The sequence below is a fragment of the Acipenser ruthenus genome, chromosome 30 (assembly GCF_902713425.1).
Source record: "Acipenser ruthenus chromosome 30, fAciRut3.2 maternal haplotype, whole genome shotgun sequence".
NCBI lineage: Eukaryota > Metazoa > Chordata > Actinopteri > Acipenseriformes > Acipenseridae > Acipenser > Acipenser ruthenus.
Window position 1 is genome coordinate 1,823,059 of NC_081218.1, and position 9,845 is coordinate 1,832,903.

Genomic DNA, 9,845 nt, shown 5'->3' on the forward strand with positions numbered 1-9,845 from the left:
TGTATCCTGGTGTATACAACGTGTGCTCAATATGCTCTTCCAATACGATGAAAACTAAAATATTAAAATAAGTTAGACCAATACTAGTGCAAGAATTGTTAAGGAAAATGTTTGGGGTATTGGTTCAGCGATGTTTGATTTGCCATGCCTGTGTAATTGAGGCAGGGATTGTTTAGTTAAGTCTGGGGAGAGCGGGGAGTGTTCTTGTTGTTCGGTTATGTGTACAGATATAATTTAAATAAACCGACAAAATGTTTCAAGCACCAAAACAGCCTCTTCTAGTTCTCTATTAAACACCACCTAGAACGCTACACTAGCATTACAACGTTGTATATATTGGTGAACTATTGTTCTAAATGCATTGTATAGCCACGGATAAAGAAAGCATGGGGAACCTGCGAAATTACCGTGAACATTTACAATGGTAAACTTTTACATTGGTCTGCCTGCTTTATAAAAAGTATTTGATTTTGGTGGGATATGCAGAGAAAACGCAGAGATCGTGGCTGGAGTGGGTGTGGCACAGTATTGCATACCTGAAAAAGCTTTGTTTTTACTTTGTTTATATATATATATAGACAATCTAATCGCGTGAAAGGCGCCAAGACGCTTCTACATTCACAGCGTTTTAAAAGTCAAAACACAGTATCTGCAGACATGTTTCGCCCTGTTTGGAGATTATCAGTGCAAGTACATATATATATATATATATATATATATATATATATATATATATAGACACACACACATAACTGGACGACACTACAAGCGTTAAGGACTAGGGTTTGGAGGCTTTCCAATATATTCTGTGTTTGTAATGCTCGATATATTTGGCTGTATTGACTAATCGCTCAAATGTTCAAACGCAACAAAGGGCGTGTTTAGTTTATATGTAGGCTGGAACAAGGAGGGGCTTAAACGTGCTTCCTGTTGACAACAAAATCGCCGCTGCGGAGAACACATGATTAGCTTATGGCTGCAGCCTGGTTTTGAGTGCTGTGGAGCTGCAAGAGTTTCGTAAAATAAATGAATAAAAACCAAAGCAAACCGGGTTGACGGTTTTTTTTAATCACAAGACAACTGACCTATCTTGTCCTTTCGCTGTTTACACCGGATCAGCCCTCCCCAATGACATATTTGGCATATTTTTATTGTGCAGAACTTAAGGCCCTGGGCGATCCGGGCGGTAAATTTGTGAGAAATTCCCGACAGCAGACGCCCAAGAAGCGGTTGTAAGTCGCGCTACAGCACCGGAGGTAAGAGAGATTTTTGTGTGTGTGTTTGTGTCTTATAATCCTTTGCACTGACGTTTCCCATTGCACTCTTGAGATAGGAAATGTAGATTTTGGGAGTAATTATCAAACGGACATTTAAAAATAATCTCCGTCATATGTTTATTGGCGTGCTTTGGCAGTGGCTGGGGTACGAAATTATAAAACCATTAGCCATCAACTGAACAAACAAATGTCGTCGCAACATAGCCACATCTAGTGCAGTATGATGCTTCGTTTAGCATCCGTTCAGTTTCATTGGCATGCACTAAAATAACTTAGTATACTTCTAAATCCACTTTAAATCTATTTTTTATGCCCAAATGTACCGTTTTAATTTAAGGATCCGTCTACATCATTATGTGGAATCTTAAGATGAAGTACTAGTTAACGTTATTGAATATGTGAGAGATCAATCAGACGGGTGTTTTTTTTTTTTTTGTAATGTCGCTCCCTGCCATATGCTGACCTGTTCTTACACGTACCCCCTACGTTTCGTGGGTACCTGACATTATTTTTGTCACCGTGGCGATTAAGCCAGATTTTACTGACACAAAGGCAGCTGATTTTGCTGCTGCACAAAATAAATCCTTAATATAGCTACCAAATTTCCCTTTCTCTAAACTCAAGAAACCACAGCAAAGGCTGCTGGCAGGATATTCTATATAGCGGCTCCAGTCCACCACTGCCATATGGCTGCCTGGTTTTGATGTAGGCGAGACATTTCCCTGACACTGAAGAGAATGGAAGCAGCTGGCCATTTGCTTGAGCTATTTGATTACTACAAACGGCAGGCCCTCTCTGTTTGCAAAAAGGACTGAAGAAGGCAGTAGCCAAAATGTGTGTCTACTTGCCCCCCCCCCCTGTTGTCTGTAGACCCGATACTTGACCGACAAGTGGCCCTGAGGAAGCCCCCTGTAGCTGCAGTGCTGACCCTCCAGCGAGGATGGTGTGTGAGCTCTTCCTCCTGTCCTCCGTCTGGCTCCTCTTTGTCATCTTCTGGATGGAGACCATCAGTGTCTGGCTCTTCTTGTGCAACTTCTATCAAGACCGAGCCTTCTATCATTGGGGATATGGGTAAGTGGCAACCAGACCTGGGTAATCTATTCAGAAGTGTTAACAGTGCAGCAGTGGTCAACCCTGGTCCTGGAGAGCCACGGTCCTGCAGGTTTTCTGGGTATCTTTACATCATCTATGGCTAAAGACCTGGAAAAAAAAAATGTTAGCATTGACCAATAAAGAAAATAATTGGTTTAATTAAGTACCTATGAAATCGAGTGAAATGAAAAACCAGAATACCCTGCGGGACCAGGGTCGCACCCCCCTCCTCCCCGTAATAGTGGATGCATTTTCACAGAGTTTCTTTAAAATTCTTTCATCTGATTTGCTGGTCCCTGTAGAAGAATGCAGCCACTGTACTGTTGTTTCACCTCAGTCTTCAGGGTTTAAATTCTTTGAACTTGGTTAGACCTTCTAACTTGGTAACGTCAGATATTCAGATTCACAGGGACTTGCTTTTAAGAGAGATCTTAAGTGAGTCGGTTGCAAGGAGGGAGTTTACTGTACAATACAACCGTCTCGCCTGTTCCTTGTTGTCTTATGTAGAAAGTATTATTATTGAAAGTCAGTATAATCTACATGGGAGCCCAAGCATTGCTGGCTTGACTGTTGTACTGACTCCCACTCTTTCTGCTTTTTGTCTGCACAGAGTTTTTGCAGATGACCCAGGACACATGCTGTACATGTTTGGAAGGTGAGACACAGTTAACAGTGTGGCATATTTATTCACAGAGCAGGGATAGAACAGGAGCCACAATACAGTGTAGCACTGGGTAGTGCTGAACGAGGACTGAATGTGCATTGAGACTGAGCTGCACCCTCCCACTAAGAGAAGGGGTACTCCCTCCAGTCCAGTCCAGGGCAGACTAGAGGCATGGAGACTGAACTGCTCCCTCACCTGTAATAGAAAAGATGCTCCCAGCAGTCCATGGCAGGCAAGCAGTACGGTTCTAGACCTAATTCTTGAACTGTCCCAGTAATAGAGAGGACTGTTTTTTTAATTTTCTCCCCTTCATTCAAGGCAGGCTTACAGAAGCATACTCTCAACTGCGCTGTATAGATAAATATGGAGGCAGTTTGTTTTTTTCTATGCAAACCATACATTTAAAAATGTCGTCTTTTTTTCTTTCTCCGCAGGGTTGAAGGCTCTGGCCGAACACAAACATGAAGTGAGAAGTCAACGGAAAGAATGGAAAGGAAAAACTGAAAGAAGAAATTGCAGTGTGCATAGCAACGCCCACAAAACAAAACCATTTGTGAAATCGGGAGCTTTTATCATTTTTTGGGGGGAAATCAGTACGGGATTTGAAGCCTCTCTCTCGGAGTCTAGTCACCGCGAGATGTTTCCGAGCAGCAGCCAAAAAGGGACACCCAAGAATTGTACCAGAGTGGGAGGGTTTGTTGTGTGTGATTTGATAATGCATTAAAATCAAGGCTGCCCTGCCCGTTGAGTGTTTTACAAATCATGGACATTAAGGTCACCCAGGGCATGTCTCACAAGGATAGTGTTCAATGTTATATATTCAAGTAAAATGGTAAAGCCTGTTTGGACCAAGTTACCAACCTTCGTGTCCTTCATAATGGATTGGAGTCCTCTATGTGAAATGGTTAATGTCAATTGTACAGGTACAGCTTAGATAGATCTCTGTATTTCAGGAGATAGCCTGGCCTTTCTGTGAGACAGACCTTGATTGATCATTTTGTCAGAACCAAACTGTTTTAGAGAGTGCAGAACGACAATGTTTTAATTATTATTTTAATCATAGTTGTAAGATGCTGTTATTGCAGGGACAGATTATGGTTTCAAGTAAGGCTACTAAAACGTAGAATTGAGTATCCTGTTTTTCCTAACAGTATTGCAACAAAAACTTGACTTGAAGAGGTCTGCTGGACAGGGCAGCAACTGGAGAAAGAACAGTTTGAGCACAGTTCATTTTTGTCTATTAACTGTTAGAGAATGAGCATTATAACAACCTGGAAATACAGTCTGCCCTCCCTCATTCAGTTGCACCTTTTCCTCCATAAGAAACATTCCATTTTAAATACAAATTCTGATCGGAGAAAATATATATATATTATATATTAAAACAAGTTCAGATCAGAATTTATGATTTATTTTGCCCAAGATAAATTTTCTTTAGACTAGACAAAATGACCAATAAGTATTCAGTCTAGTTTTAAGTTATAACCGATTTTGATTTCTTTGGCTACAAAGGATATGTGGGGACATCATGAACAGACCTGATTACAGGCCAACGTCGTAAAGCAATGTTTAATTGTACATATCTGAGCGAAAGACAAGGGGCTGGTTGACTAGTGTTTAAAGGTGTGGTATCATACAGCCCAGTCTTTGAGGTCCTGAACACACAATTTTGAGTTGTAATGATAAAACTTGCATCCGTTAACGGTATACCTTGCATGCTGTGCGTTTTCAGTTCACACTATTACACACTTTGTAGAATTGCAGCTTGAATAAATGTACAATACACTTAACTTTTTATTTTTTATTTTAGTTTGCCAAGCATTACTTTAAGTGTGCTTACTTGCTGCTACATAAAGATGCATACAGTTAACCCTTGTTGTTTTGTTCCTCTGTTGGGCAGTTGCATATGGAAATATTATGTAGGTGCTAACTTGCATAAATGGAGTTCAAAGTCTTTCAAATAAGACCTTGCATGAAAGCAGTCAATAGAGTGAGTTTTGCTCACTTTTAATACTCATCCGTTATTGTAATAGGGAACTTAGTCGGAATTACTGTACAATCTCAAAATACTGTTTGTTTAAATGTTTTTTTTTTTTTTTTTCAAGAAACAGAATTAAAATTCAGATTTTCTTTTAAGGATTGCTCATAATAAAATGTAGTTAGAAAAATAGTTGAAATTAAATAAATACAGGATACAACTGTACTTTACATTACTTTAAAAACATTTCTTTCAGAAAAAAAACTAACCGAATGTAAAATAGTTAAAAGAATAAAAAAAAGAATCTATTTTCAAAGGACTTTGAATATGAAGCCTAACATGTTGCAATTCATGAACGGCAATAGTTATACTGTGTATAACTTCTTAAAGTCCTCAACGTGCTTAGAACTACATTAAGCCTCTTACTTTAAATGGAATTGGGTTTGTTTTGTTCATGTTTTTGTAAAGTGTTTTTTTTGTTTGTTTTTTTTTTCATTGAAACTTTATAAAACAAATATAAATCATGGTGAATGTTTCAGTCTCCTGTACAAAATGTATATCAAAAGTAAGTGTACCAGACAGACTATTAGATCTGTGTCTGGAACATATCACACTGTAAAACTTTTTAGGTTTCTGTACTTTTGGTCAACTTGAATTGGAGAATTAGTTTGTATGACGATTGTAAAAATATATATATGATTACATTTTCTGTATCTGATACATGCTTTGTGTTACGCAGTGCTAGAATTTAAAAAAAAACCCACCTAAATACATAACTTTGCTTCTCTCTCTTTTTTTAACCTACTGAAGTGGTATTGAACTATTCTGTTATTAAAAGTACAGTATAGGGTTTCAGTAACTGTTGGTGAATTGTTTTAACATACTGCAAAATCTAAACTGATGAAACGTGAGATTTTAATTGAATATTTAGTGTTAAGAGCTGTTTTCTGGTTTTTTTTGCACATACAAATTTAAAAATCAGTTTATTACGGGAGCATTTTCTATGATTATTTCCTATATTTGTTATAAAATCATACAATAACAAAATTACCAACACACGACAAGCAGGCAACTGTTAAAGCAAAGCAATCTGCACCTGAGTCATGCAGACCCACAGCCAAATACAGCCTTATTTTGAAGCTTATCTATAAGTTCAGAACACACAGGAGATAATATAGTAAGAGATTACTGATCCCACAGCCTTGATGTATCTCAGTCTTAACACGGAGATCAGTCTCACAGTTTCATACATTGCGTGCTATTCTTAGTAGAGATAAATAATTGTATACAATAGAATCTACTTACCCCTGCAATGATGGTTTTTGTAAGCTTCTTATGTACCAAACTGAAGCATGTGTGTTCATTCATGCAAGCTCACCCATGCAAGGTAAGTGAAATACATTTAAAAAATGTACATTTTTTGTTACTGCTGTTATAGAGAGGTTTAAAAAGTTATCATGTGACAGGACGTGTGTTTTTTTTTTCTTTTTTTTTCACGAGACTCGAGTTCATTAGGCTACAAATACAGTTTATATTAGACCTGGAAACAATTCTCTCAAATGGACGTTTTTGGAAATGTATAAAAACAAAAATAAACCAATTAAGGTTGCAAAATAAATATTAAATAATCAGATTGTTTAAGACCTATTTTTTATTTTTAGTTCTGTATTATTGTTTTCTTTCAAAACATGGGGATTCTACACTTTAGTTAATGCGTAATGGGTTGTCTATAAGTAGAATAACATACTTGATGGGAAAAACAGTGACTGTCATTTTAACTGAACCCGCTACTGCTGTATATGAACACTTTATCAATCAATCTGAACTTCAAAAGCAATGCTGATGTTGAAATTGCAATGGCAACGCTCTTTAACTACATGTGTGACTTAGACTTTCCAGCAGAATACTCTGCAATGTGCGAGCGTGGGACCATGTCTACTGCATAGTTGCTGAACTAGTCACAACATGTAAAAGGTCTCTTCATATCAAACCTTTCTTTGGCAACAAACGGTGCGCTGGTTTTCTGAGAGTCACTGGCTTTTTTGGTGTTTTTGTGATCGTTCTTGCTCCCAAGTCCCACCGTTAAAACCAGTCCTGCATAGTTCACAGAGTATGTTGAGTATGATATAGTTATGAATGAGATACCTGACCTGGGGCCAATTACAATCGTAATTGTAATTAAAATTTTAGTTGAACCTTGACACACCTGGGTATTCTAATTAAAATGATACGCTATCATTGATCCAGTTCATTCACGCATGTCATTCGATCATTATTCATTCATTATTAAAATTATATGGTATGTGTTTGTATTTGTACCTGTGATTACAGCTTGATTATTTAGAATAGAGTAAACCTCAAAAAACACAATCTGTGACTCCAAAGAACGTAGTTATTTTCAGTTCCGAAGATATTTTTCCGTGTGCTTCCATTTGCAACTGCAAAGACATTTTGCACAGAAGAAGGACGTTTTATATTATAAAATGTAAGTAGCACATCGATTCTGGTGTTTGGAGATTGACCTTATCTGAAATGCTGCATCTCCAAGGACTGTGCTGGGTAGATCCAGCGTGGTCTCGCCGAGGTTTGTTACACATGCAATGCTGGGGGAGCGGACGCAGTTTACGATGTAACGGTTAGTCTCCAGCACTGGACACAAACGCCAGGACCTGAGGCTTACTGCTCGCTTCTTTCCTGTGTTAAAAATGGAGATCCAACGACTGAGAATCGCCCCTCCATGCAAAAATGTTTTTTATTTTAATAATTATCTACAGCCAGTGGACAGCAGGTTCGCATCCTGGCTGCGCAAAGTCGCTGGTCTTCACTGGGGATTCCGGAGGAGCGGCACATTGGCCTTGGCGCTTCCAGGGGTTAGGGAAGCAAAACCGGTAGCGACCGGCCAAGCGCCCGGTGAGCTCGGGGGTACAGACAGTTCTCCTGAGCTGTGTGGGAAATTACTGCAGGGATGGCAGAAAAGTACCCTGTGTTATTTCTGTGTGATTGCTGTGATTGCTGTGTGATTGCTATCGATTGCTGTGCGATTGCTGTTATTGCTATGTGATTGCTGTACGCTTGCTGTGTTAGTGCTGTCGAGACAGAGAGAGAGAGAGAGAGATCAATTAAAGCGGTTTTGTAGCATGCAAAATAAATGATTCAGTAATGCATGTCCACTCGCTGTATAGTACACGGGACTGCATGATAGGTTTATTTTTTATTTCGCTAGCTGCAAAACCGCTTTAATTAATCTCTCTGTTGATGCGATACAGCCACCTGAAATTTCTTTATAATATAGACCCTTGACATTGGTGTGATACGGCCATCTGAAATGTCTTAATATACAGCAATGAAGATTGCTTGCAGAAACAATTGTACACAGAAATCTTGACACGTTTTCTTTGAAACCTTTTAAAAGCGATTCCCAAAAACTTTTCTGTGTCTTAAAATAACTTAATTAATTGAAATGCTAAATAAGAAAAAAAGTGCAACGTTTTCAGCCTCCCCCCCCCCCCCCCCCCCCCCCAAAAAAAAAGAAACATTTTGTATTTTTTTTAAACAATGAATGGCACATTTATTTTACTTTATGTTCATATGAGGGGTTGTGATGAAAACAAACAAACAAAAAAAAAAGTTTGTACTTCTTTCTTCACTGAAACACATCGATCCATTGCGGGACACATTCACCACTGTAATTTACCTGCTGCACACGGGTATTAAAAACGTACAGTTTGCACGTCTGAATCACGTTTGATTGCCACTGTATTTCAATGCAAACCCAGTCTTGAACCAAGCACCAACCAAGATATGTCATTTTCTGAATGCAACATCAATAGGATTTAAACCTTTTATATTAAAAATTATTGTGGGTTCTCAATTTTCCCCCATTATATATATATATCCACATTTTCTGTTCCAGTCATCAAATCCTGGTTAATTTTTCAGAAGGTTGAAGTACCCTCAGTAGAGCTCTTAATAACATGTCTGATCTCTCAGTACATTCGGTTTACCAGAGTGTAGCTGCACATCCTTTAGACTTGAGTATGAAAGAAATGCCACATTTGTTTTAATGCATTAAGTACCAAATACATGTATCCTTTACAAAATCCTTTGCTTTGGCTACAAACTGCTTTATCATCACTGTGGTAGGAAAACACCAAGAAATTGTCTTTAGTTTCTTATTTTAAATTGAGGTGTCACAAAAGCATCTGAAGGGCTATATTTGCAGAATCAACAGTTGCATTTAGACATAACTTTCGCGGTAACAAAATTAAAGTTATCATAACAATATAATACAATAGAAAACATGACAAAGTAGCCTGTCTTCAAATGTGGACAATGACACTTAAGTTTCTTACCTGCATTCACGAGGGATAGTGTTGCAGGGGGAACGGGTTGTTGGTTACACTGTGGTGTGCCAGCTGCACTCAGAGATAAGATATGTTTGAGAGTTCCAGAGAGGCCAGTCTTTTAAAAGTCATCAGCATGACAAGCAGAAAAGGCGACACAAAGTGAATCTGAACAGCGAGCGGAATACATTAGTGACATACTGTCAAACCCACTTAAAGCTCCTCTTTATCCAGGTCCAGTTTGTTCTTGGCCTGCTTTAGGATTTAACCAGGGCACCGGGGTTGTACCCCTGCTCTTTTGTGAAAGAGTGCCATGGGATCTTTAGCGTCCGCAAAGCAGACTGGACTTTGGTTTAATGTCTCATCCGAAGGACGATGCCCCCTGGGGGTTTGGACACACCTACTCCTATCCCTACACCATTTCAAACCTGGTGTCCTCGATCCAAAATACTGACCAGTACTAACTCTACTTAGCTTTTGAGATCAGACTG

General features: G+C 38.7%; 1 long non-coding RNA gene across 1 annotated transcript; it reads left to right on the top strand.

The window, feature by feature from the left end:
- Positions 1-911: 911 nt before the first annotated feature.
- LOC117435487 (uncharacterized) lies at positions 912-5,787 on the top strand. Its single transcript, XR_004549180.3, has 4 exons — positions 912-1,256; positions 2,148-2,348; positions 2,980-3,024; positions 3,468-5,787. It is a non-coding gene; the product is annotated as an uncharacterized LOC117435487 (long non-coding RNA).
- The last annotated feature ends 4,058 nt before the right edge of the window (positions 5,788-9,845 follow it).